This window comes from Dendropsophus ebraccatus, chromosome 7 (assembly GCF_027789765.1).
Source record: "Dendropsophus ebraccatus isolate aDenEbr1 chromosome 7, aDenEbr1.pat, whole genome shotgun sequence".
NCBI classification, from domain to species: domain Eukaryota; kingdom Metazoa; phylum Chordata; class Amphibia; order Anura; family Hylidae; genus Dendropsophus; species Dendropsophus ebraccatus.
This window is the reverse complement of record NC_091460.1, coordinates 77,789,592-77,816,220: the sequence shown is the minus strand read 5'-3', so window position 1 is coordinate 77,816,220 and position 26,629 is coordinate 77,789,592. Positions and strand designations below refer to the sequence as shown.

The window sequence follows — 26,629 nt, the reverse complement described above, 5'->3', positions numbered from 1 at the left end:
GCTCGTTTGGGGGTATAGCTCAGTGGTGGAGCATTTGACTGCAGATTAAGAGGTCCTTGGTTCAAATCCGAGTGCCCCCTTGCCTTAATTTTCAATAAAGACGTACTTTATCATCCGTTTAGCGGCTGGAAATTCAAAGGTGATTGGGCGTAAATTAGCTGAGAGGTTACCACAAATCGATATTTACTCTATGATAATACTGAGTTCCATGGTTGCCAGTGGAAAATCTTGTTTTCGCAGGAAGACATGCGTTATAACCTGTTAAGCGAATGCACATCTAGAGGTCATCGGACAAAAATTAGCCAAGCTCTTAAGTGGATACCAGTAATCGGCATATTAAGTCATAATAATGAGTTCCATCGTTGTCAATGGAAAATCTCCATTAGTCCACACAAAATAGGAAAACTCCTCTGTCAATTTGACAGCCGTTAACATATTTAACATGTTCTTTATTTTCCGCTGATTTTAGGATGATAGAACCGCAGAAATTATATCAGCTCTAAAACAGAAAAAGTTCAGCCCAAAAAAATTCAAAAAATTGGACGATTTTTAAAACCAATATTAGTAACATTGCTTTAAAGAAAAACAAAGCATTGATTATTTTTTTACAGCTACCAAACATGATTGAACAAATATCCAGTGTGTGAAAAAAAAAGTCATTTTGGAAAAAACTTAGTGTTCTAGGTCTGCCCAGGGAAGCACTCTGAAAAGGCGCTCGTTTGGGGGTATAGCTCAGTGGTAGAGCATTTGACTGCAGATCAAGAGGTCCTTGGTTCAAATCCGAGTGCCCCCTTGCCCTTCTTTTCAATAAAGAAATTCTTTATCATTTGATTAGTTACTAGAAATTCAAAAAAAATTACAAAAAATGGACAGGTTTTTAAACCAATTTGAAAAACACTTCTTATAAAATAAATAATTAAATGGTTGATTCTTTTTTGCAGCTACCAAACATGATTGAACAAATATCCAGTGTGTAAAGAAACTCATTTTTTAAAATATATAGAATGCTAGGTCTGCTTGGGGAAACACTCCCAAAAGGTGCTCGTTTGGGGGTATAGCTCAGTGGTAGAGCATTTGACTGCAGATCAAGAGGTCCTTGGTTCAAATCCAAGTGCCCCCTTGCCTTAATTTTCAATAAAGACGTACTTTATCATCCGTTTAGCGGCTGGAAATTCAAAGGTGATTGGGCGTAAATTAGCTGAGAGGTTACCACAAATCGATATTTACTCTATGATAATACTGAGTTCCATGGTTGCCAGTGGAAAATCTTGTTTTCGCAGGAAGACATGCGTTATAACCTGTTAAGCGAATGCACATCTAGAGGTCATCGGACAAAAATTAGCCAAGCTCTTAAGTGGATACCAGTAATCGGCATATTAAGTCATAATAATGAGTTCCATCGTTTTCAATGGAAAATCTCCATTAGTCCACACAAAATAGGAAAACCCCTCTGTCAATTTGACAGCCGTTAACATATTTAACATGTTCTTTATTTTCCGCTGATTTTAGGATGATAGAACCGCAGAAATTATATCAGCTCTAAAACAGAAAAAGTTCAGCCCAAAAAAATTCAAAAAATTGGACGATTTTTAAAACCAATATTAGTAACATTGCTTTAAAGAAAAACAAAGCATTGATTATTTTTTTACAGCTACCAAACATGATTGAACAAATATCCAGTGTGTGAAAAAAAAAGTCATTTTGGAAAAAACTTAGTGTTCTAGATCTGCCCAGGGAAGCACTCCAAAAAGGCGCTCGTTTGGGGGTATAGCTCAGTAGTAGAGCATTTGACTGCAGATCAAGAGGTCCTTGGTTCAAATCCGAGTGCCCCCTTGCCCTTCTTTTCAATAAAGAAATACTTTATCATTTGATTAGTTACTAGAAATTCAAAAAAAATTACAAAAAATGGACAGGTTTTTAAACCAATTTGAAAAACACTTCTTATAAAATAAATAATTAAATGGTTGATTCTTTTTTGCAGCTACCAAACATGATTGAACAAATATCCAGTGTGTAAAGAAACTCATTTTTTAAAATATATAGAATGCTAGGTCTGCTTGGGGAAACACTCCCAAAAGTGTTCTAGATCTGCCCAGGGAAGCACTCCAAAAAGGCGCTCGTTTGGGGGTATAGCTCAGTAGTAGAGCATTTGACTGCAGATCAAGAGGTCCTTGGTTCAAATCCGAGTGCCCCCTTGCCCTTCTTTTCAATAAAGAAATACTTTATCATTTGATTAGTTACTAGAAATTCAAAAAAAATTACAAAAAATGGACAGGTTTTTAAACCAATTTGAAAAACACTTCTTATAAAATAAATAATTAAATGGTTGATTCTTTTTTGCAGCTACCAAACATGATTGAACAAATATCCAGTGTGTAAAGAAACTCATTTTTTAAAATATATAGAATGCTAGGTCTGCTTGGGGAAACACTCCCAAAAGGTGCTCGTTTAGGGGGAATAGCTCAGTGGTAGAGCATTTGACTGCAGATCAAGAGGTCCTTGGTTCAAATCCGAGTGCCCCCTTGCCTTAATTTTCAATAAAGACGTACTTTATCATCCGTTTAGCGGCTGGAAATTCAAAGGTGATAGGGCGTAAATTAGCTGAGAGGTTACCACAAATCGATATTTACTCTATGATAATACTGAGTTCCATGGTTGCCAGTGGAAAATCTTGTTTTCGCAGGAAGACATGCGTTATAACCTGTTAAGCGAATGCACATCTAGAGGTCATCGGACAAAAATTAGCCAAGCTCTTAAGTGGATACTAGTAATCGGCATATTAAGTCATAATAATGAGTTCCATCGTTTTCAATGGAAAATCTCCATTAGTCCACACAAAATAGGAAAACCCCTCTGTCAATTTGACAGCCGTTAACATATTTAACATGTTCTTTATTTTCCGCTGATTTTAGGATGATAGAACCGCAGAAATTATATCAGCTCTAAAACAGAAAAAGTTCAGCCAAAAAAAATTCAAAAAATTGGACGATTTTTAAAACCAATATTAGTAACATTGCTTTAAAGAAAAACAAAGCATTGATTATTTTTTTACAGCTACCAAACATGATTGAACAAATATCCAGTGTGTGAAAAAAAAAGTCATTTTGGAAAAAACTTAGTGTTCTAGGTCTGCCCAGGGAAGCATTCTGAAAGGGCGCTCGTTTGGGGGTATAGCTCAGTGGTAGAGCATTTGACTGCAGATCAAGAGGTCCTTGGTTCAAATCCGAGTGCCCCCTTGCCCTTCTTTTCAATAAAGAAATACTTTATCATTTGATTAGTTACTAGAAATTCAAAAAAAATTACAAAAAATGGACAGGTTTTTAAACCAATTTGAAAAACACTTCTTATAAAATAAATAATTAAATGGTTGATTCTTTTTTGCAGCTACCAAACATGATTGAACAAATATCCAGTGTGTAAAGAAACTCATTTTTGAAAATATATAGAATGCTAGGTCTGCTTGGGGAAACACTCCCAAAAGGCGCTCGTTTGGGGGTATAGCTCTGTGGTGGAGCATTTGACTGCAGATTAAGAGGTCCTTGGTTCAAATCCGAGTGCCCCCTTGCCTTAATTTTCAATAAAGACGTACTTTATCATCCGTTTAGCGGCTGGAAATTCAAAGGTGATTGGGCGTAAATTAGCTGAGAGGTTACCACAAATCGATATTTACTCTATGATAATACTGAGTTCCATGGTTGCCAGTGGAAAATCTTGTTTTCGCAGGAAGACATGCGTTATAACCTGTTAAGCGAATGCACATCTAGAGGTCATCGGACAAAAATTAGCCAAGCTCTTAAGTGGATACCAGTAATCGGCATATTAAGTCATAATAATGAGTTCCATCGTTGTCAATGGAAAATCTCCATTAGTCCACACAAAATAGGAAAACTCCTCTGTCAATTTGACAGCCGTTAACATATTTAACATGTTCTTTATTTTCCGCTGATTTTAGGATGATAGAACCGCAGAAATTATATCAGCTCTAAAACAGAAAAAGTTCAGCCCAAAAAAATTCAAAAAATTGGACGATTTTTAAAACCAATATTAGTAACATTGCTTTAAAGAAAAACAAAGCATTGATTATTTTTTTACAGCTACCAAACATGATTGAACAAATATCCAGTGTGTGAAAAAAAAAGTCATTTTGGAAAAAACTTAGTGTTCTAGATCTGCCCAGGGAAGCACTCCAAAAAGGCGCTCGTTTGGGGGTATAGCTCAGTAGTAGAGCATTTGACTGCAGATCAAGAGGTCCTTGGTTCAAATCCGAGTGCCCCCTTGCCCTTCTTTTCAATAAAGAAATACTTTATCATTTGATTAGTTACTAGAAATTCAAAAAAAATTACAAAAAATGGACAGGTTTTTAAACCAATTTGAAAAACACTTCTTATAAAATAAATAATTAAATGGTTGATTCTTTTTTGCAGCTACCAAACATGATTGAACAAATATCCAGTGTGTAAAGAAACTCATTTTTTAAAATATATAGAATGCTAGGTCTGCTTGGGGAAACACTCCCAAAAGGTGCTCGTTTGGGGGTATAGCTCAGTGGTAGAGCATTTGACTGCAGATCAAGAGGTCCTTGGTTCAAATCCGAGTGCCCCCTTGCCTTAATTTTCAATAAAGACGTACTTTATCATCCGTTTAGCGGCTGGAAATTCAAAGGTGATTGGGCGTAAATTAGCTGAGAGGTTACCACAAATCGATATTTACTCTATGATAATACTGAGTTCCATGGTTGCCAGTGGAAAATCTTGTTTTCGCAGGAAGACATGCGTTATAACCTGTTAAGCGAATGCACATCTAGAGGTCATCGGACAAAAATTAGCCAAGCTCTTAAGTGGATACCAGTAATCGGCATATTAAGTCATATTAATGAGTTCCATCGTTTTCAATGGAAAATCTCCATTAGTCCACACAAAATAGGAAAACCCCTCTGTCAATTTGACAGCCGTTAACATATTTAACATGTTCTTTATTTTCCGCTGATTTTAGGATGATAGAACCGCAGAAATTATATCAGCTCTAAAACAGAAAAAGTTCAGCCCAAAAAAATTCAAAAAATTGGACGATTTTTAAAACCAATATTAGTAACATTGCTTTAAAGAAAAACAAAGCATTGATTATTTTTTTACAGCTACCAAACATGATTGAACAAATATCCAGTGTGTGAAAAAAAAAGTCATTTTGGAAAAAACTTAGTGTTCTAGGTCTGCCCAGGGAAGCACTTCAAAAAGGCGCTCGTTTGGGGGTATAGCTCAGTAGTAGAGCATTTGACTGCAGATCAAGAGGTCCTTGGTTCAAATCCGAGTGCCCCCTTGCCCTTCTTTTCAATAAAGAAATACTTTATCATTTGATTAGTTACTAGAAATTCAAAAAAAATTACAAAAAATGGACAGGTTTTTAAACCAATTTGAAAAACACTTCTTATAAAATAAATAATTAAATGGTTGATTCTTTTTTGCAGCTACCAAACATGATTGAACAAATATCCAGTGTGTAAAGAAACTCATTTTTTAAAATATATAGAATGCTAGGTCTGCTTGGGGAAACACTCCCAAAAGGTGCTCGTTTGGGGGTATAGCTCAGTGGTAGAGCATTTGACTGCAGATCAAGAGGTCCTTGGTTCAAATCCGAGTGCCCCCTTGCCTTAATTTTCAATAAAGACGTACTTTATCATCCGTTTAGCGGCTGGAAATTCAAAGGTGATTGGGCGTAAATTAGCTGAGAGGTTACCACAAATCGATATTTACTCTATGATAATACTGAGTTCCATGGTTGCCAGTAGAAAATCTTGTTTTCGCAGGAAGACATGCGTTATAACCTGTTAAGCGAATGCACATCTAGAGGTCATCGGACAAAAATTAGCCAAGCTCTTAAGTGGATACCAGTAATCGGCATATTAAGTCATAATAATGAGTTCCATCGTTTTCAATGGAAAATCTCCATTAGTCCACACAAAATAGGAAAACCCCTCTGTCAATTTGACAGCCGTTAACATATTTAACATGTTCTTTATTTTCCGCTGATTTTAGGATGATAGAACCGCAGAAATTATATAAGCTCTAAAACAGAAAAAGTTCAGCCAAAAAAAATTCAAAAAATTGGACGATTTTTAAAACCAATATTAGTAACATTGCTTTAAAGAAAAACAAAGCATTGATTATTTTTTTACAGCTACCAAACATGATTGAACAAATATCCAGTGTGTGAAAAAAAAAGTCATTTTGGAAAAAACTTAGTGTTCTAGGTCTGCCCAGGGAAGCACTCCAAAAAGGCGCTCGTTTGGGGGTATAGCTCAGTAGTAGAGCATTTGACTGCAGATCAAGAGGTCCTTGGTTCAAATCCGAGTGCCCCCTTGCCCTTCTTTTCAATAAAGAAATACTTTATCATTTGATTAGTTACTAGAAATTCAAAAAAAATTACAAAAAATGGACAGGTTTTTAAACCAATTTGAAAAACACTTCTTATAAAATAAATAATTAAATGGTTGATTCTTTTTTGCAGCTACCAAACATGATTGAACAAATATCCAGTGTGTAAAGAAACTCATTTTTGAAAATATATAGAATGCTAGGTCTGCTTGGGGAAACACTCCCAAAAGGCGCTCGTTTCGGGGTATAGCTCAGTGGTAGAGCATTTGACTGCAGATCAAGAGGTCCTTGGTTCAAATCCGAGTGCCCCCTTGCCTTAATTTTCAATAAAGACGTACTTTATCATCCGTTTAGCGGCTGGAAATTCAAAGGTGATTGGGCGTAAATTAGCTGAGAGGTTACCACAAATCGATATTTACTCTATGATAATACTGAGTTCCATGGTTGCCAGTGGAAAATCTTGTTTTCGCAGGAAGACATGCGTTATAACCTGTTAAGCGAATGCACATCTAGAGGTCATCGGACAAAAATTAGCCAAGCTCTTAAGTGGATACCAGTAATCGGCATATTAAGTCATAATAATGAGTTCCATCGTTGTCAATGGAAAATCTCCATTAGTCCACACAAAATAGGAAAACTCCTCTGTCAATTTGACACCTGTTAACATATTTAACATGTTCTTTATTTTCCGCTGATTTTAGGATGATAGAACCGCAGAAATTATATCAGCTCTAAAACAGAAAAAGTTCAGCCCAAAAAAAATTCAAAAAATTGGACGATTTTTAAAACCAATATTAGTAACATTGCTTTAAAGAAAAACAAAGCATTGATTATTTTTTTACAGCTACCAAACATGATTGAACAAATATCCAGTGTGTGAAAAAAAAAGTCATTTTGGAAAAAACTTAGTGTTCTAGGTCTGCCCAGGGAAGCATTCTGAAAGGGCGCTCGTTTGGGGGTATAGCTCAGTGGTAGAGCATTTGACTGCAGATCAGGAGGTCCTTGGTTCAAATCTGAGTGCCCCCTTGCCCTTCTTTTCAATAAAGAAATACTTTATCATTTGATTAGTTACTAGAAATTCAAAAAAAATTACAAAAAATGGACAGGTTTTTAAACCAATTTGAAAAACACTTCTTATAAAATAAATAATTAAATGGTTGATTCTTTTTTGCAGCTACCAAACATGATTGAACAAATATCCAGTGTGTAAAGAAACTCATTTTTGAAAATATATAGAATGCTAGGTCTGCTTGGGGAAACACTCCCAAAAGGCGCTCGTTTGGGGGTATAGCTCAGTGGTAGAGCATTTGACTGCAGATCAAGAGGTCCTTGGTTCAAATCCGAGTGCCCCCTTGCCTTAATTTTCAATAAAGACGTACTTTATCATCCGTTTAGCGGCTGGAAATTCAAAGGTGATTGGGCGTAAATTAGCTGAGAGGTTACCACAAATCGATATTTACTCTATGATAATACTGAGTTCCATGGTTGCCAGTGGAAAATCTTGTTTTCGCAGGAAGACATGCGTTATAACCTGTTAAGCGAATGCACATCTAGAGGTCATCGGACAAAAATTAGCCAAGCTCTTAAGTGGATACCAGTAATCGGCATATTAAGTCATAATAATGAGTTCCATCGTTGTCAATGGAAAATCTCCATTAGTCCACACAAAATAGGAAAACTCCTCTGTCAATTTGACAGCCGTTAACATATTTAACATGTTCTTTATTTTCCGCTGATTTTAGGATGATAGAACCGCAGAAATTATATCAGCTCTAAAACAGAAAAAGTTCAGCCCAAAAAAATTCTAAAAATTGGACGATTTTTAAAACCAATATTAGTAACATTGCTTTAAAGAAAAACAAAGCATTGATTATTTTTTTACAGCTACCAAACATGATTGAACAAATATCCAGTGTGTGAAAAAAAAAGTCATTTTGGAAAAAACTTAGTGTTCTAGGTCTGCCCAGGGAAGCACTCTAAAAAGGCGCTCGTTTGGGGGTATAGCTCAGTGGTAGAGCATTTGACTGCAGATCAAGAGGTCCTTGGTTCAAATCCGAGTGCCCCCTTGCCCTTCTTTTCAATAAAGAAATTCTTTATCATTTGATTAGTTACTAGAAATTCAAAAAAAATTACAAAAAATGGACAGGTTTTTAAACCAATTTGAAAAACACTTCTTATAAAATAAATAATTAAATGGTTGATTCTTTTTTGCAGCTACCAAACATGATTGAACAAATATCCAGTGTGTAAAGAAACTCATTTTTGAAAATATATAGAATGCTAGGTCTGCTTGGGGAAACACTCCCAAAAGGTGCTCGTTTGGGGGTATAGCTCAGTGGTAGAGCATTTGACTGCACATCAAGAGGTCCTTGGTTCAAATCCGAGTGCCCCCTTGCCCTTCTTTTCAATAAAGAAATACTTTATCATTTGATTAGTTACTAGAAATTCAAAAAAAATTACCAAAAATGGACAGGTTTTTAAACCAATTTGAAAAACACTTCTTATAAAATAAATAATTAAATGGTTGATTCTTTTTTGCAGCTACCAAACATGATTGAACAAATATCCAGTGTGTAAAGAAACTCATTTTTGAAAATATATAGAATGCTAGGTCTGCTTGGGGAAACACTCCCAAAAGGTGCTCGTTTGGGGGTATAGCTCAGTGGTAGAGCATTTGTCTGCAGATCAAGATTTCCTTGGTTCAAATCCGAGTGCCCCCTTGCCCTTCTTTTCAATAAAGAAATACTTTATCATTTGATTAGTTACTAGAAATTCAAAAAAAATTACCAAAAATGGACAGGTTTTTAAACCAATTTGAAAAACACTTCTTATAAAATAAATAATTAAATGGTTGATTCTTTTTTGCAGCTACCAAACATGATTGAACAAATATCCAGTGTGTAAAGAAACTCATTTTTGAAAATATATAGAATGCTAGGTCTGCTTGGGGAAACACTCCCAAAAGGTGCTCGTTTGGGGGTATAGCTCAGTTGTAGAGCATTTGACTGCAGATCAAGAGGTCCTTGGTTCAAATCCGAGTGCCCCCTTGTCCTTCTTTTCAATAAAGAAATACTTTATCATTTGATTAGTTACTAGAAATTCAAAAAAAATTACCAAAAATGGACAGGTTTTTAAACCAATTTGAAAAACACTTCTTATAAAATAAATAATTAAATGGTTGATTCTTTTTTGCAGCTACCAAACATGATTGAACAAATATCCAGTGTGTAAAGAAACTCATTTTTGAAAATATATAGAATGCTAGGTCTGCTTGGGGAAACACTCCCAAAAGGCGCTCGTTTGGGGGTATAGCTCAGTGGTAGAGCATTTGACTGCAGATCAAGAGGTCCTTGGTTCAAATCCGAGTGCCCCCTTGCCTTAATTTTCAATAAAGACGTACTTTATCATCCGTTTAGCGGCTGGAAATTCAAAGGTGATTGGGCGTAAATTAGCTGAGAGGTTACCACAAATCGATATTTACTCTATGATAATACTGAGTTCCATGGTTGCCAGTGGAAAATCTTGTTTTCGCAGGAAGACATGCGTTATAACCTGTTAAGCGAATGCACATCTAGAGGTCATCGGACAAAAATTAGCCAAGCTCTTAAGTGGATACCAGTAATCGGCATATTAAGTCATAATAATGAGTTCCATCGTTGTCAATGGAAAATCTCCATTAGTCCACACAAAATAGGAAAACTCCTCTGTCAATTTGACAGTCGTTAACATATTTAACATGTTCTTTATTTTCCGCTGATTTTAGGATGATAGAACCGCAGAAATTATATCAGCTCTAAAACAGAAAAAGTTCAGCCCAAAAAAATTCAAAAAATTGGACGATTTTTAAAACCAATATTAGTAACATTGCTTTAAAGAAAAACAAAGCATTGATTATTTTTTTACAGCTACCAAACATGATTGAACAAATATCCAGTGTGTGAAAAAAAAAATCATTTTGGAAAAAACTTAGTGTTCTAGGTCTCCCCAGGGAAGCATTCTGAAAGGGCGCTCGTTTGGGGGTATAGCTCAGTGGTAGAGCATTTGACTGCAGATCAAGAGGTCCTTGGTTCAAATCCGAGTGCCCCCTTGCCCTTCTTTTCAATAAAGAAATACTTTATCATTTGATTAGTTACTAGAAATTCAAAAAAAATTACAAAAAATGGACAGGTTTTTAAACCAATTTGAAAAACACTTCTTATAAAATAAATAATTAAATGGTTGATTCTTTTTTGCAGCTACCAAACATGATTGAACAAATATCCAGTGTGTAAAGAAACTCATTTTTGAAAATATATAGAATGCTAGGTCTGCTTGGGGAAACACTCCCAAAAGGCGCTCGTTTCGGGGTATAGCTCAGTGGTAGAGCATTTGACTGCAGATCAAGAGGTCCTTGGTTCAAATCCGAGTGCCCCCTTGCCTTAATTTTCAATAAAGACGTACTTTATCATCCGTTTAGCGGCTGGAAATTCAAAGGTGATTGGGCGTAAATTAGCTGAGAGGTTACCACAAATCGATATTTACTCTATGATAATACTGAGTTCCATGGTTGCCAGTGGAAAATCTTGTTTTCGCAGGAAGACATGCGTTATAACCTGTTAAGCGAATGCACATCTAGAGGTCATCGGACAAAAATTAGCCAAGCTCTTAAGTGGATACCAGTAATCGGCATATTAAGTCATAATAATGAGTTCCATCGTTGTCAATGGAAAATCTCCATTAGTCCACACAAAATAGGAAAACTCCTCTGTCAATTTGACAGTCGTTAACATATTTAACATGTTCTTTATTTTCCGCTGATTTTAGGATGATAGAACCGCAGAAATTATATCAGCTCTAAAACAGAAAAAGTTCAGCCCAAAAAAATTCAAAAAATTGGACGATTTTTAAAACCAATATTAGTAACATTGCTTTTAAGAAAAACAAAGCATTGATTATTTTTTTACAGCTACCAAACATGATTGAACAAATATCCAGTGTGTGAAAAAAAAAGTCATTTTGGAAAAAACTTAGTGTTCTAGGTCTGCCCAGGGAAGCACTCTAAAAAGGCGCTCGTTTGGGGGTATAGCTCAGTGGTAGAGCATTTGACTGCAGATCAAGAGGTCCTTGGTTCAAATCCGAGTGCCCCCTTGCCCTTCTTTTCAATAAAGAAATACTTTATCATTTGATTAGTTACTAGAAATTCAAAAAAAAATTTCAAAAAATGGACAGGTTTTTAAACCAATTTGAAAAACACTTCTTATAAAATAAATAATTAAATGGTTGATTCTTTTTTGCAGCTACCAAACATGATTGAACAAATATCCAGTGTGTAAAGAAACTCATTTTTGAAAATATATAGAATGCTAGGTCTGCTTGGGGAAACACTCCTAAAAGGCGCTCGTTTGGGGGTATAGCTCAGTGGTAGCGCATTTGACAGCAGATCAAGAGGTCCTTGGTTCAAATCCGAGTGGCCCCTTGCCTTAATTTTCAATAAAGACGTACTTTATCATCCATTTAGCGGCTGGAAATTCAAAGGTGATTGGGCGTAAATTAGCTGAGAGGTTACCACAAATCGATATTTACTCTATGATAATACTGAGTTCCATGGTTGCCAGTGGAAAATCTTGTTTTCGCAGGAAGAAAATGCGTTATAACCTGTTAAGCGAATGCACATCTAGAGGTCATCGGACAAAAATTAGCCAAGCTCTTAAGTGGATACCAGTAATCGGCATATTAAGTCATAATAATGAGTTCCATCGTTGTCAATGGAAAATCTCCATTAGTCCATACAAAATAGGAAAACCCCTCTGTCAATTTGACAGCCGTTAACATATTTAACATGTTCTTTATTTTCCGCTGATTTTAGGATGATAGAACCGCAGAAATTATATCAGCTCTAAAACAGAAAAAGTTCAGCCCAAAAAAATTCAAAAAATTGGACGATTTTTAAAACCAATATTAGTAACATTGCTTTAAAGAAAAACAAAGCATTGATTATTTGTTTACAGCTACCAAACATGATTGAACAAATATCCAGTGTGTGAAAAAAAAAGTCATTTTGGAAAAAACTTAGTGTTCTAGGTCTGCCCAGGGAAGCACTCCAAAAAGGCGCTCGTTTGAGGGTATAGCTCAGTAGTAGAGCATTTGACTGCAGATCAAGAGGTCCTTGGTTCAAATCCGAGTGCCCCCTTGCCCTTCTTTTCAATAAAGAAATACTTTATCATTTGATTAGTTACTAGAAATTCAAAAAAAATTACAAAAAATGGACAGGTTTTTAAACCAATTTGAAAAACACTTCTTATAAAATAAATAATTAAATGGTTGATTCTTTTTTGCAGCTACCAAACATGATTGAACAAATATCCAGTGTGTAAAGAAACTCATTTTGAAAATATATAGAATGCTAGGTCTGCTTGGGGAAACACTCCCAAAAGGCGCTCGTTTCGGGGTATAGCTCAGTGGTAGAGCATTTGACTGCAGATCAAGAGGTCCTTGGTTCAAATCCGAGTGCCCCCTTGCCTTAATTTTCAATAAAGACGTACTTTATCATCCGTTTAGCGGCTGGAAATTCAAAGGTGATTGGGCGTAAATTAGCTGAGAGGTTACCACAAATCGATATTTACTCTATGATAATACTGAGTTCCATGGTTGCCAGTGGAAAATCTTGTTTTCGCAGGAAGACATGCGTTATAACCTGTTAAGCGAATGCACATCTAGAGGTCATCGGACAAAAATTAGCCAAGCTCTTAAGTGGATACCAGTAATCGGCATATTAAGTCATAATAATGAGTTCCATCGTTGTCAATGGAAAATCTCCATTAGTCCACACAAAATAGGAAAACTCCTCTGTCAATTTGACAGTCGTTAACATATTTAACATGTTCTTTATTTTCCGCTGATTTTAGGATGATAGAACCGCAGAAATTATATCAGCTCTAAAACAGAAAAAGTTCAGCCCAAAAAAATTCAAAAATTGGACGATTTTTAAAACCAATATTAGTAACATTGCTTTAAAGAAAAACAAAGCATTGATTATTTTTTTACAGCTACCAAACATGATTGAACAAATATCCAGTGTGTGAAAAAAAAAGTCATTTTGGAAAAAACTTAGTGTTCTAGGTCTGCCCAGGGAAGCATTCTGAAAGGGCGCTCGTTTGGGGGTATAGCTCAGTGGTAGAGCATTTGACTGCAGATCAAGAGGTCCTTGGTTCAAATCTGAGTGCCCCCTTGCCCTTCTTTTCAATAAAGAAATACTTTATCATTTGATTAGTTACTAGAAATTCAAAAAAAATTACAAAAAATGGACAGGTTTTTAAACCAATTTGAAAAACACTTCTTATAAAATAAATAATTAAATGGTTGATTCTTTTTTGCAGCTACCAAACATGATTGAACAAATATCCAGTGTGTAAAGAAACTCATTTTTGAAAATATATAGAATGCTAGGTCTGCTTGGGGAAACACTCCCAAAAGGCGCTCGTTTGGGGGTATAGCTCAGTGGTAGAGCATTTGACTGCAGATCAAGAGGTCCTTGGTTCAAATCCGAGTGCCCCCTTGCCTTAATTTTCAATAAAGACGTACTTTATCATCCGTTTAGCGGCTGGAAATTCAAAGGTGATTGGGCGTAAATTAGCTGAGAGGTTACCACAAATCGATATTTACTCTATGATAATACTGAGTTCCATGGTTGCCAGTGGAAAATCTTGTTTTCGCAGGAAGACATGCGTTATAACCTGTTAAGCGAATGCACATCTAGAGGTCATCAGACAAAAATTAGCCAAGCTCTTAAGTGGATACCAGTAATCGGCATATTAAGTCATAATAATGAGTTCCATCGTTGTCAATGGAAAATCTCCATTAGTCCACACAAAATAGGAAAACTCCTCTGTCAATTTGACAGCCGTTAACATATTTAACATGTTCTTTATTTTCCGCTGATTTTAGGATGATAGAACCGCAGAAATTATATCAGCTCTAAAACAGAAAAAGTTCAGCCAAAAAAAATTCAAAAAATTGGACGATTTTTAAAACCAATATTAGTAACATTGCTTTAAAGAAAAACAAAGCATTGATTATTTTTTTACAGCTACCAAACATGATTGAACAAATATCCAGTGTGTGAAAAAAAAAGTCATTTTGGAAAAAACTTAGTGTTCTAGGTCTGCCCAGGGAAGCACTCTAAAAAGGAGCTCGTTTGGGGGTATAGCTCAGTGGTAGAGCATTTGACTGCAGATCAAGAGGTCCTTGGTTCAAATCCGAGTGCCCCCTTGCCCTTCTTTTCAATAAAGAAATTCTTTATCATTTGATTAGTTACTAGAAATTCAAAAAAATTACAAAAAATGGACAGGTTTTTAAACCAATTTGAAAAACACTTCTTATAAAATAAATAATTAAATGGTTGATTCTTTTTTGCAGCTACCAAACATGATTGAACAAATATCCAGTGTGTAAAGAAACTCATTTTGAAAATATATAGAATGCTAGGTCTGCTTGGGGAAACACTCCCAAAAGGTGCTCGTTTGGGGGTATAGCTCAGTGGTAGAGCATTTGACTGCACATCAAGAGGTCCTTGGTTCAAATCCGAGTGCCCCCTTGCCCTTCTTTTCAATAAAGAAATAATTTATCATTTGATTAGTTACTAGAAATTCAAAAAAAATTACCAAAAATGGACAGGTTTTTAAACCAATTTGAAAAACACTTCTTATAAAATAAATAATTAAATGGTTGATTCTTTTTTGCAGCTACCAAACATGATTGAACAAATATCCAGTGTGTAAAGAAACTCATTTTTGAAAATATATAGAATGCTAGGTCTGCTTGGGGAAACACTCCCAAAAGGTGCTCGTTTGGGGGTATAGCTCAGTGGTAGAGCATTTGTCTGCAGATCAAGATTTCCTTGGTTCAAATCCGAGTGCCCCCTTGCCCTTCTTTTCAATAAAGAAATACTTTATCATTTGATTAGTTACTAGAAATTCAAAAAAAATTACCAAAAATGGACAGGTTTTTAAACCAATTTGAAAAACACTTCTTATAAAATAAATAATTAAATGGTTGATTCTTTTTTGCAGCTACCAAACATGATTGAACAAATATCCAGTGTGTAAAGAAACTCATTTTTGAAAATATATAGAATGCTAGGTCTGCTTGGGGAAACACTCCCAAAAGGCGCTCGTTTGGGGGTATAGCTCAGTGGTAGAGCATTTGACTGCAGATCAAGAGGTCCTTGGTTCAAATCCGAGTGCCCCCTTGCCTTAATTTTCAATAAAGACGTACTTTATCATCCGTTTAGCGGCTGGAAATTCAAAGGTGATTGGGTGTAAATTAGCTGAGAGGTTACCACAAATCGATATTTACTCTATGATAATACTGAGTTCCATGGTTGCCAGTGGAAAATCTTGTTTTCGCAGGAAGACATGCGTTATAACCTGTTAAGCGAATGCACATCTAGAGGTCATCGGACAAAAATTAGCCAAGCTCTTAAGTGGATACCAGTAATCGGCATATTAAGTCATAATAATGAGTTCCATCGTTGTCAATGGAAAATCTCCATTAGTCCACACAAAATAGGAAAACTCCTCTGTCAATTTGACAGTCGTTAACATATTTAACATGTTCTTTATTTTCCGCTGATTTTAGGATGATAGAACCGCAGAAATTATATCAGCTCTAAAACAGAAAAAGTTCAGCCAAAAAAAATTCAAAAAATTGGACGATTTTTAAAACCAATATTAGTAACATTGCTTTAAAGAAAAACAAAGCATTGATTATTTTTTTACAGCTACCAAACATGATTGAACAAATATCCAGTGTGTGAAAAAAAAAATCATTTTGGAAAAAACTTAGTGTTCTAGGTCTGCCCAGGGAAGCATTCTGAAAGGGCGCTCGTTTGGGGGTATAGCTCAGTGGTAGAGCATTTGACTGCAGATCAAGAGGTCCTTGGTTCAAATCCGAGTGCCCCCTTGCCCTTCTTTTCAATAAAGAAATACTTTATCATTTGATTAGTTACTAGAAATTCAAAAAAAATTACCAAAAATGGACAGGTTTTTAAACCAATTTGAAAAACACTTCTTATAAAATAAATAATTAAATGGTTGATTCTTTTTTGCAGCTACCAAACATGATTGAACAAATATCCAGTGTGTAAAGAAACTCATTTTTGAAAATATATAGAATGCTAGGTCTGCTTGGGGAAACACTCCCAAAAGGCGCTCGTTTGGGGGTATAGCTCAGTGGTAGCGCATTTGACAGCAGATCAAGAGGTCCTTGGTTCAAATCCGAGTGCCCCCTTGCCTTAATTTTCAATAAAGACGTACTTTATCATCCATTTAGCGGCTGGAAATTCAAAGGTGATTGGGCGTAAATTAGCTGAGAGGTTACCACAAATCGATATTTACTCTATGATAATACTGAGTTCCATGGTTGCCAGTGGAAAATCTTGTTTTCGCAGGAAGAAAATGCGTTATAACCTGTTAAGCGAATGCACATCTAGAGGTCATCGGACAAAAATTAGCCAAGCTCTTAAGTGGATACCAGTAATCGGCATATTAAGTCATAATAATGAGTTCCATCGTTGTCAATGGAAAATCTCCATTAGTCCATACAAAATAGGAAAACCCCTCTGTCAATTTGACAGCCGTTAACATATTTAACATGTTCTTTATTTTCCGCTGATTTTAGGATGATAGAACCGCAGAAATTATATCAGCTCTAAAACAGAAAAAGTTCAGCCAAAAAAAATTCAAAAAATTGGACGATTTTTAAAACCAATATTAGTAACATTGCTTTAAAGAAAAACAAAGCATTGATTATTTTTTACAGCTACCAAACATGATTGAACAAATATCCAGTGTGTGAAAAAAAAAGTCATTTTGGAAAAAACTTAGTGTTCTAGGTCTGCCCAGGGAAACACTCCAAAAAGGCGCTCATTTGGGGTATAGCTCAGTGGTAGAGCATTTGACTGCAGATCAAGAGGTCCTTGGTTCAAATCCGAGTGCCCCCTGCCTTAATTTTCAATAAAGACGTACTTTATCATCCGTTTAGCGGCTGGAAATTCAAAGGTGATTGGGCGTAAATTAGCTGAGAGGTTACCACAAATCGATATTTACTCTATGATAATACTGAGTTCCATGGTTGCCAGTGGAAAATCTTGTTTTCCGCAGGAAGACATGCATTATAACCTGTTAAGCGAATGCACATCTAGAGGTCATCGGACAAAAATTAGCCAAGCTCTTAAGTGGATACCAGTAATCGGCATATTAAGTCATAATAATGAGTTCCATCGTTGTCAATGGAAAATCTCCATTAGTCCACACAAAATAGGAAAACTCCTCTGTCAATTTGACAGCCGTTAACATATTTAACATGTTCTTTATTTTCCGCTGATTTTAGGATGATAGAACCGCAGAAATTATATCAGCTCTAAAACAGAAAAAGTTCAGCCAAAAAAAATTCAAAAAATTGGACGATTTTTAAAACCAATATTAGTAACATTGCTTTAAAGAAAAACAAAGCATTGATTATTTTTTTACAGCTACCAAACATGATTGAACAAATATCCAGTGTGTGAAAAAAAAGTCATTTTGGAAAAAACTTAGTGTTCTAGGTCTGCCCAGGGAAGCATTCTGAAAGGGCGCTCGTTTGGGGGTATAGCTCAGTGGTAGAGCATTTGACTGCAGATCAAGAGGTCCTTGGTTCAAATCCGAGTGCCCCCTTGCCCTTCTTTTCAATAAAGAAATACTTTATCATTTGATTAGTTACTAGAAATTCAAAAAAAATTACCAAAAATGGACAGGTTTTTAAACCAATTTGAAAAAACACTTCTTATAAAATAAATAATTAAATGGTTGATTCTTTTTTGCAGCTACCAAACATGATTGAACAAATATCCAGTGTGTAAAGAAACTCATTTTTGAAAATATATAGAATGCTAGGTCTGCTTGGGGAAACACTCCCAAAAGGCGCTCGTTTGGGGGTATAGCTCAGTGGTAGCGCATTTGACAGCAGATCAAGAGGTCCTTGGTTCAAATCCGAGTGCCCCCTTGCCTTAATTTTCAATAAAGACGTACTTTATCATCCATTTAGCGGCTGGAAATTCAAAGGTGATTGGGCGTAAATTAGCTGAGAGGTTACCACAAATCGATATTTACTCTATGATAATACTGAGTTCCATGGTTGCCAGTGGAAAATCTTGTTTTCGCAGGAAGAAAATGCGTTATAACCTGTTAAGCGAATGCACATCTAGAGGTCATCGGACAAAAATTAGCCAAGCTCTTAAGTGGATACCAGTAATCGGCATATTAAGTCATAATAATGAGTTCCATCGTTGTCAATGGAAAATCTCCATTAGTCCATACAAAATAGGAAAACCCCTCTGTCAATTTGACAGCCGTTAACATATTTAACATGTTCTTTATTTTCCGCTGATTTTAGGATGATAGAACCGCAGAAATTATATCAGCTCTAAAACAGAAAAAGTTCAGCCAAAAAAAATTCAAAAAATTGGACGATTTTTAAAACCAATATTAGTAACATTGCTTTAAAGAAAAACAAAGCATTGATTATTTTTTTACAGCTACCAAACATGATTGAACAAATATCCAGTGTGTGAAAAAAAAAAGTCATTTTGGAAAAAACTTAGTGTTCTAGGTCTGCCCAGGGAAACACTCCAAAAAGGCGCTCATTTGGGGGTATAGCTCAGTGGTAGAGCATTTGACTGCAGATCAAGAGGTCCTTGGTTCAAATCCGAGTGCCCCCTGCCTTAATTTTCAATAAAGACGTACTTTATCATCCGTTTAGCGGCTGGAAATTCAAAGGTGATTGGGCGTAAATTAGCTGAGAGGTTACCACAAATCGATATTTACTCTATGATAATACTGAGTTCCATGGTTGCCAGTGGAAAATCTTGTTTTCGCAGGAAGACATGCATTATAACCTGTTAAGCGAATGCACATCTAGAGGTCATCGGACAAAAATTAGCCAAGCTCTTAAGTGGATACCAGTAATCGGCATATTAAGTCATAATAATGAGTTCCATCGTTGTCAATGGAAAATCTCCATTAGTCCACACAAAATAGGAAAACTCCTCTGTCAATTTGACAGCCGTTAACATATTTAACATGTTCTTTATTTTCCGCTGATTTTAGGATGATAGAACCGCAGAAATTATATCAGCTCTAAAACAGAAAAAGTTCAGCCAAAAAAAATTCAAAAAATTGGACGATTTTTAAAACCAATATTAGTAACATTGCTTTAAAGAAAAACAAAGCATTGATTATTTTTTTACAGCTACCAAACATGATTGAACAAATATCCAGTGTGTGAAAAAAAAGTCATTTTGGAAAAAACTTAGTGTTCTAGGTCTGCCCAGGGAAGCATTCTAAAAAGGCGCTCGTTTGGGGGTATAGCTCAGTAGTAGCGCATTTGACTGCAGATCAAGAGGTCCTTGGTTCAAATCCGAGTGCCCCCTTGCCCTTCTTTTCAATAAAGAAATACTTTATCATTTGATTAGTTACTAGAAATTCAAAAAAAATTACAAAAAATGGACAGGTTTTAAACCAATTTGAAAAACACTTCTTATAAAATAAATAATTAAATGGTTGATTCTTTTTTGCAGCTACCAAACATGATTGAACAAATATCCAGTGTGTAAAGAAACTCATTTTTGAAAATATATAGAATGCTAGGTCTGCTTGGGGAAACACTCCCAAAAGGCGCTCGTTTGGGGGTATAGCTCAGTGGTAGCGCATTTGACAGCAGATCAAGAGGTCCTTGGTTCAAATCCGAGTGCCCCCTTGCCTTAATTTTCAATAAAGACGTACTTTATCATCCATTTAGCGGCTGGAAATTCAAAGGTGATTGGGCGTAAATTAGCTGAGAGGTTACCACAAATCGATATTTACTCTATGATAATACTGAGTTCCATGGTTGCCAGTGGAAAATCTTGTTTTCGCAGGAAGAAAATGCGTTATAACCTGTTAAGCGAATGCACATCTAGAGGTCATCGGACAAAAATTAGCCAAGCTCTTAAGTGGATACCAGTAATCGGCATATTAAGTCATAATAATGAGTTCCATCGTTGTCAATGGAAAATCTCCATTAGTCCATACAAAATAGGAAAACCCCTCTGTCAATTTGACAGCCGTTAACATATTTAACATGTTCTTTATTTTCCGCTGATTTTAGGATGATAGAACCGCAGAAATTATATCAGCTCTAAAACAGAAAAAGTTCAGCCAAAAAAATTCAAAAAATTGGACGATTTTTAAAACCAATATTAGTAACATTGCTTTAAAGAAAAACAAAGCATTGATTATTTTTTTACAGCTACCAAACATGATTGAACAAATATCCAGTGTGTGAAAAAAAAAAGTCATTTTGGAAAAAACTTAGTGTTCTAGGTCTGCCCAGGGAAACACTCCAAAAAGGCGCTCGTTTGGGGGTATAGCTCAGTGGTAGAGCATTTGACTGCAGATCAAGAGGTCCTTGGTTCAAATCCGAGTGCCCCCTTGCCTTAATTTTCAATAAAGACGTACTTTATCATCCGTTTAGCGGCTGGAAATTCAAAGGTGATTGGGCGTAAATTAGCTGAGAGGTTACCACAAATCGATATTTACTCTATGATAATACTGAGTTCCATGGTTGCCAGTGGAAAATCTTGTTTTCGCAGGAAGACATGCATTATAACCTGTTAAGCGAATGCACATCTAGAGGTCATCGGACAAAAATTAGCCAAGCTCTTAAGTGGATACCAGTAATCGGCATATTAAGTCATAATAATGAGTTCCATCGTTGTCAATGGAAAATCTCCATTAGTCCACACAAAATAGGAAAACTCCTCTGTCAATTTGACAGCCGTTAACATATTTAACATGTTCTTTATTTTCCGCTGATTTTAGGATGATAGAACCGCAGAAATTATATCAGCTCTAAAACAGAAAAAGTTCAGCCAAAAAAAATTCAAAAAATTGGACGATTTTTAAAACCAATATTAGTAACATTGCTTTAAAGAAAAACAAAGCATTGATTATTTTTTTACAGCTACCAAACATGATTGAACAAATATCCAGTGTGTGAAAAAAAAGTCATTTTGGAAAAAACTTAGTGTTCTAGGTCTGCCCAGGGAAGCATTCTAAAAAGGCGCTCGTTTGGGGGTATAGCTCAGTGGTAGAGCATTTGACTGCAGATCAAGAGGTCCTTGGTTCAAATCCGAGTGCCCCCTTGCCCTTCTTTTCAATAAAGAAATACTTTATCATTTGATTAGTTACTAGAAATTCAAAAAAAATTACAGAAAATGGACAGGTTTTTAAACCAATTTGAAAAAACACTTCTTATAAAATAAATAATTAAATGGTTGATTCTTTTTTGCAGCTACCAAACATGATTGAACAAATATCCAGTGTGTAAAGAAACTCATTTTTGAAAATATATAGAATGCTAGGTCTGCTTGGGGAAACACTCCCAAAAGGCGCTCGTTTGGGGGTATAGATCAGTGGTAGAGCATTTGACTGCAGATCAAGAGGTCCTTGGTTCAAATCCGAGTGCCCCCTTGCCTTAATTTCAATAAAGACGTACTTTATCATCCGTTTAGCGGCTGGAAATTCAAAGGTGATTGGGCGTAAATTAGCTGAGAGGTTACCACAAATCGATATTTACTCTATGATAATACTGAGTTCCATGGTTGCCAGTGGAAAATCTTGTTTTCGCAGGAAGACATGCGTTATAACCTGTTAAGCGAATGCACATCTAGAGGTCATCAGACAAAAATTAGCCAAGCTCTTAAGTGGATACCAGTAATCGGCATATTAAGTCATAATAATGAGTTCCATCGTTGTCAATGGAAAATCTCCATTAGTCCACACAAAATAGGAAAACTCCTCTGTCAATTTGACAGTCGTTAACATATTTAACATGTTCTTTATTTTCCGCTGATTTTAGGATGATAGAACCGCAGAAATTATATCAGCTCTAAAACAGAAAAAGTTCAGCCCAAAAAAATTCAAAAAATTGGATAATTTTTAAAACCAATATTAGTAACATTGCTTTAAAGAAAAACAAAGCATTGATTATTTTTTTACAGCTACCAAACATGATTGAACAAATATCCAGTGTGTGAAAAAAAAAGTCATTTTGGAAAAAACTTAGTGTTCTAGGTCTGCCCAGGGAAGCATTCTGAAAGGGCGCTCGTTTGGGGGTATAGCTCAGTGGTAGAGCATTTGACTGCAGATCAAGAGGTCCTTGGTTCAAATCTGAGTGCGCCCTTGCCCTTCTTTTCAATAAAGAAATACTTTATCATTTGATTAGTTACTAGAAATTCAAAAAAAAATTACAAAAAATGGACAGGTTTTTAAACCAATTTGAAAAACACTTTTTATAAAATAAATAATTAAATGGTTGATTCTTTTTTGCAGCTACCAAACATGATTGAACAAATATCCAGTGTGTAAAGAAACTCATTTTTGAAAATATATAGAATGCTAGGTCTGCTTGGGGAAACACTCCCAAAAGGCGCTCGTTTGGGGGTATAGCTCAGTGGTAGAGCATTTGACTGCAGATCAAGAGGTCCTTGGTTCAAATCCGAGTGCCCCCTTGCCTTAATTTTCAATAAAGACGTACTTTATCATCCGTTTAGCGGCTGGAAATTCAAAGGTGATTGGGCGTAAATTAGCTGAGAGGTTACCACAAATCGATATTTACTCTATGATAATACTGAGTTCCATGGTTGCCAGTGGAAAATCTTGTTTTCGCAGGAAGACATGCGTTATAACCTGTTAAGCGAATGCACATCTAGAGGTCATCGGACAAAAATTAGCCAAGCTCTTAAGTGGATACCAGTAATCGGCATATTAAGTCATAATAATGAGTTCCATCGTTGTCAATGGAAAATCTCCATTAGTCCACACAAAATAGGAAAACTCCTCTGTCAATTTGACAGCCGTTAACATATTTAACATGTTCTTTATTTTCCGCTGATTTTAGGATGATAGAACCGCAGAAATTATATCAGCTCTAAAACAGAAAAAGTTCAGCCAAAAAAAATTCAAAAATTGGACGATTTTTAAAACCAATATTAGTAACATTGCTTTAAAGAAAAACAAAGCATTGATTATTTTTTTACAGCTACCAAACATGATTGAACAAATATCCAGTGTGTGAAAAAAAAAGTCATTTTGGAAAAAACTTAGTGTTCTAGGTCTGCCCAGGGAAGCACTCTAAAAAGGAGCTCGTTTGGGGGTATAGCTCAGTGGTAGAGCATTTGACTGCAGATCAAGAGGTCCTTGGTTCAAATCCGAGTGCCCCCTTGCCCTTCTTTTCAATAAAGAAATTCTTTATCATTTGATTAGTTACTAGAAATTCAAAAAAAATTACAAAAAATGGACAGGTTTTTAAACCAATTTGAAAAACACTTCTTATAAAATAAATAATTAAATGGTTGATTCTTTTTTGCAGCTACCAAACATGATTGAACAAATATCCAGTGTGTAAAGAAACTCATTTTTGAAAATATATAGAATGCTAGGTCTGCTTGGGGAAACACTCCCAAAAGGTGCTCGTTTGGGGGTATAGCTCAGTGGTAGAGCATTTGACTGCACATCAAGAGGTCCTTGGTTCAAATCCGAGTGCCCCCTTGCCCTACTTTTCAATAAAGAAATACTTTATCATTTGATTAGTTACTAGAAATTCAAAAAAAATTACCAAAAATGGACAGGTTTTTAAACCAATTTGAAAAACACTTCTTATAAAATAAATAATTAAATGGTTGATTCTTTTTTGCAGCTACCAAACATGATTGAACAAATATCCAGTGTGTAAAGAAACTCATTTTTGAAAATATATAGAATGCTAGGTCTGCTTGGGGAAACACTCCCAAAAGGTGCTCGTTTGGGGGTATAGCTCAGTGGTAGAGCATTTGTCTGCAGATCAAGATTTCCTTGGTTCAAATCCGAGTGCCCCCTTGCCCTTCTTTTCAATAAAGAAATACTTTATCATTTGATTAGTTACTAGAAATTCAAAAAAAATTACCAAAAATGGACAGGTTTTTAAACCAATTTGAAAAACACTTCTTATAAAATAAATAATTAAATGGTTGATTCTTTTTTGCAGCTACCAAACATGATTGAACAAATATCCAGTGTGTAAAGAAACTCATTTTTGAAAATATATAGAATGCTAGGTCTGCTTAGGGAAACACTCCCAAAAGGCGCTCGTTTGGGGGTATAGCTCAGTGGTAGAGCATTTGACTGCAGATCAAGAGGTTCTTGGTTCAAATCCGAGTGCCCCCTTGCCTTAATTTTCAATAAAGACGTACTTTATCATCCGTTTAGCGGCTGGAAATTCAAAGGTGATTGGGCGTAAATTAGCTGAGAGGTTACCACAAATCGATATTTACTCTATGATAATACTGAGTTCCATGGTTGCCAGTGGAAAATCTTGTTTTCGCAGGAAGACATGCGTTATAACCTGTTAAGCGAATGCACATCTAGAGGTCATCGGACAAAAATTAGCCAAGCTCTTAAGTGGATACCAGTAATCGGCATATTAAGTCATAATAATGAGTTCCATCGTTGTCAATGGAAAATCTCCATTAGTCCACACAAAATAGGAAAACTCCTCTGTCAATTTGACAGCCGTTAACATATTTAACATGTTCTTTATTTTCCGCTGATTTTAGGATGATAGAACCGCAGAAATTATATCAGCTCTAAAACAGAAAAAGTTCAGCCAAAAAAAAATTCAAAAAATTGGACGATTTTTAAAACCAATATTAGTAACATTGCTTTAAAGAAAAACAAAGCATTGATTATTTTTTACAGCTACCAAACATGATTGAACAAATATCCAGTGTGTGAAAAAAAAAGTCATTTTGGAAAAAACTTAGTGTTCTAGGTCTGCCCAGGGAAGCACTCTAAAAAGGCGCTCGTTTGGGGGTATAGCTCAGTGGTAGAGCATTTGACTGCAGATCAAGAGGTCCTTGGTTCAAATCCGAGTGCCCCCTTGCCCTTCTTTTCAATAAAGAAATTCTTTATCATTTGATTAGTTACTAGAAATTCAAAAAAAATTACAAAAAATGGACAGGTTTTTAAACCAATTTGAAAAACACTTCTTATAAAATAAATAATTAAATGGTTGATTCTTTTTTGCAGCTACCAAACATGATTGAACAAATATCCAGTGTGTAAAGAAACTCATTTTTGAAAATATATAGAATGCTAGGTCTGCTTGGGGAAACACTCCCAAAAGGTGCTCGTTTGGGGGTATAGCTCAGTGGTAGAGCATTTGACTGCACATCAAGAGGTCCTTGGTTCAAATCCGAGTGCCCCCTTGCCCTTCTTTTCAATAAAGAAATACTTTATCATTTGATTAGTTACTAGAAATTCAAAAAAAAATTACCAAAAATGGACAGGTTTTTAAACCAATTTGAAAAACACTTCTTATAAAATAAATAATTAAATGGTTGATTCTTTTTTGCAGCTACCAAACATGATTGAACAAATATCCAGTGTGTAAAGAAACTCATTTTTGAAAATATATAGAATGCTAGGTCTGCTTGGGGAAACACTCCCAAAAGGTGCTCGTTTGGGGGTATAGCTCAGTGGTAGAGCATTTGACTGCACATCAAGAGGTCCTTGGTTCAAATCCGAGTGCCCCCTTGCCCTTCTATTCAATAAAGAAATACTTTATCATTTGATTAGTTACTAGAAATTCAAAAAAAATTACCAAAAATGGACAGGTTTTTAAACCAATTTGAAAAACACTTCTTATAAAATAAATAATTAAATGGTTGATTCTTTTTTGCAGCTACCAAACATGATTGAACAAATATCCAGTGTGTAAAGAAACTCATTTTTGAAAATATATAGAATGCTAGGTCTGCTTGGGGAAACACTCCCAAAAGGCGCTCGTTTGGGGGTATAGCTCAGTGGTAGAGCATTTGACTGCAGATCAAGAGGTCCTTGGTTCAAATCCGAGTGCCCCCTTGCCTTAATTTTCAATAAAGACGTACTTTATCATCCGTTTAGCGGCTGGAAATTCAAAGGTGATTGGGCGTAAATTAGCTGAGAGGTTACCACAAATCGATATTTACTCTATGATAATACTGAGTTCCATGGTTGCCAGTGGAAAATCTTGTTTTCGCAGGAAGACATGCGTTATAACCTGTTAAGCGAATGCACATCTAGAGGTCATCGGACAAAAATTAGCCAAGCTCTTAAGTGGATACCAGTAATCGGCATATTAAGTCATAATAATGAGTTCCATCGTTGTCAATGGAAAATCTCCATTAG

The 26,629-nt window shown here is 35.7% G+C and overlaps 23 non-coding genes across 23 annotated transcripts; all 23 read left to right on the top strand.

Annotated features, from left to right (window-relative positions):
- The first annotated feature begins 721 nt into the window (after positions 1-721).
- TRNAC-GCA (transfer RNA cysteine (anticodon GCA)) lies at positions 722-793 on the top strand. The gene has a single exon. It is a non-coding gene; the product is annotated as a tRNA-Cys (tRNA).
- Positions 794-1,048: 255 nt separating this feature from the next.
- TRNAC-GCA (transfer RNA cysteine (anticodon GCA)) lies at positions 1,049-1,120 on the top strand. The gene has a single exon. It is a non-coding gene; the product is annotated as a tRNA-Cys (tRNA).
- A 2,044-nt stretch (positions 1,121-3,164) lies between these two features.
- Positions 3,165-3,236, top strand: TRNAC-GCA (transfer RNA cysteine (anticodon GCA)). Its single transcript has one exon. It is a non-coding gene; the product is annotated as a tRNA-Cys (tRNA).
- Positions 3,237-4,531: 1,295 nt separating this feature from the next.
- On the top strand, positions 4,532-4,603 carry TRNAC-GCA (transfer RNA cysteine (anticodon GCA)). The gene has a single exon. It is a non-coding gene; the product is annotated as a tRNA-Cys (tRNA).
- Positions 4,604-5,571: 968 nt separating this feature from the next.
- On the top strand, positions 5,572-5,643 carry TRNAC-GCA (transfer RNA cysteine (anticodon GCA)). The gene has a single exon. It is a non-coding gene; the product is annotated as a tRNA-Cys (tRNA).
- A 2,009-nt stretch (positions 5,644-7,652) lies between these two features.
- Positions 7,653-7,724, top strand: TRNAC-GCA (transfer RNA cysteine (anticodon GCA)). Its single transcript has one exon. It is a non-coding gene; the product is annotated as a tRNA-Cys (tRNA).
- A 641-nt stretch (positions 7,725-8,365) lies between these two features.
- Positions 8,366-8,437, top strand: TRNAC-GCA (transfer RNA cysteine (anticodon GCA)). The gene has a single exon. It is a non-coding gene; the product is annotated as a tRNA-Cys (tRNA).
- A 1,236-nt stretch (positions 8,438-9,673) lies between these two features.
- TRNAC-GCA (transfer RNA cysteine (anticodon GCA)) lies at positions 9,674-9,745 on the top strand. Its single transcript has one exon. It is a non-coding gene; the product is annotated as a tRNA-Cys (tRNA).
- A 641-nt stretch (positions 9,746-10,386) lies between these two features.
- Positions 10,387-10,458, top strand: TRNAC-GCA (transfer RNA cysteine (anticodon GCA)). The gene has a single exon. It is a non-coding gene; the product is annotated as a tRNA-Cys (tRNA).
- A 968-nt stretch (positions 10,459-11,426) lies between these two features.
- Positions 11,427-11,498, top strand: TRNAC-GCA (transfer RNA cysteine (anticodon GCA)). The gene has a single exon. It is a non-coding gene; the product is annotated as a tRNA-Cys (tRNA).
- Positions 11,499-13,833: 2,335 nt separating this feature from the next.
- Positions 13,834-13,905, top strand: TRNAC-GCA (transfer RNA cysteine (anticodon GCA)). Its single transcript has one exon. It is a non-coding gene; the product is annotated as a tRNA-Cys (tRNA).
- Positions 13,906-14,546: 641 nt separating this feature from the next.
- Positions 14,547-14,618, top strand: TRNAC-GCA (transfer RNA cysteine (anticodon GCA)). The gene has a single exon. It is a non-coding gene; the product is annotated as a tRNA-Cys (tRNA).
- A 907-nt stretch (positions 14,619-15,525) lies between these two features.
- On the top strand, positions 15,526-15,597 carry TRNAC-GCA (transfer RNA cysteine (anticodon GCA)). The gene has a single exon. It is a non-coding gene; the product is annotated as a tRNA-Cys (tRNA).
- A 641-nt stretch (positions 15,598-16,238) lies between these two features.
- On the top strand, positions 16,239-16,310 carry TRNAC-GCA (transfer RNA cysteine (anticodon GCA)). Its single transcript has one exon. It is a non-coding gene; the product is annotated as a tRNA-Cys (tRNA).
- A 1,679-nt stretch (positions 16,311-17,989) lies between these two features.
- Positions 17,990-18,061, top strand: TRNAC-GCA (transfer RNA cysteine (anticodon GCA)). Its single transcript has one exon. It is a non-coding gene; the product is annotated as a tRNA-Cys (tRNA).
- Positions 18,062-19,032: 971 nt separating this feature from the next.
- On the top strand, positions 19,033-19,104 carry TRNAC-GCA (transfer RNA cysteine (anticodon GCA)). Its single transcript has one exon. It is a non-coding gene; the product is annotated as a tRNA-Cys (tRNA).
- Positions 19,105-20,783: 1,679 nt separating this feature from the next.
- On the top strand, positions 20,784-20,855 carry TRNAC-GCA (transfer RNA cysteine (anticodon GCA)). Its single transcript has one exon. It is a non-coding gene; the product is annotated as a tRNA-Cys (tRNA).
- Positions 20,856-21,495: 640 nt separating this feature from the next.
- TRNAC-GCA (transfer RNA cysteine (anticodon GCA)) lies at positions 21,496-21,567 on the top strand. The gene has a single exon. It is a non-coding gene; the product is annotated as a tRNA-Cys (tRNA).
- Positions 21,568-22,863: 1,296 nt separating this feature from the next.
- TRNAC-GCA (transfer RNA cysteine (anticodon GCA)) lies at positions 22,864-22,935 on the top strand. The gene has a single exon. It is a non-coding gene; the product is annotated as a tRNA-Cys (tRNA).
- Positions 22,936-23,575: 640 nt separating this feature from the next.
- Positions 23,576-23,647, top strand: TRNAC-GCA (transfer RNA cysteine (anticodon GCA)). Its single transcript has one exon. It is a non-coding gene; the product is annotated as a tRNA-Cys (tRNA).
- A 909-nt stretch (positions 23,648-24,556) lies between these two features.
- Positions 24,557-24,628, top strand: TRNAC-GCA (transfer RNA cysteine (anticodon GCA)). Its single transcript has one exon. It is a non-coding gene; the product is annotated as a tRNA-Cys (tRNA).
- Positions 24,629-25,269: 641 nt separating this feature from the next.
- Positions 25,270-25,341, top strand: TRNAC-GCA (transfer RNA cysteine (anticodon GCA)). The gene has a single exon. It is a non-coding gene; the product is annotated as a tRNA-Cys (tRNA).
- A 910-nt stretch (positions 25,342-26,251) lies between these two features.
- TRNAC-GCA (transfer RNA cysteine (anticodon GCA)) lies at positions 26,252-26,323 on the top strand. The gene has a single exon. It is a non-coding gene; the product is annotated as a tRNA-Cys (tRNA).
- Positions 26,324-26,629: the final 306 nt, after the last annotated feature.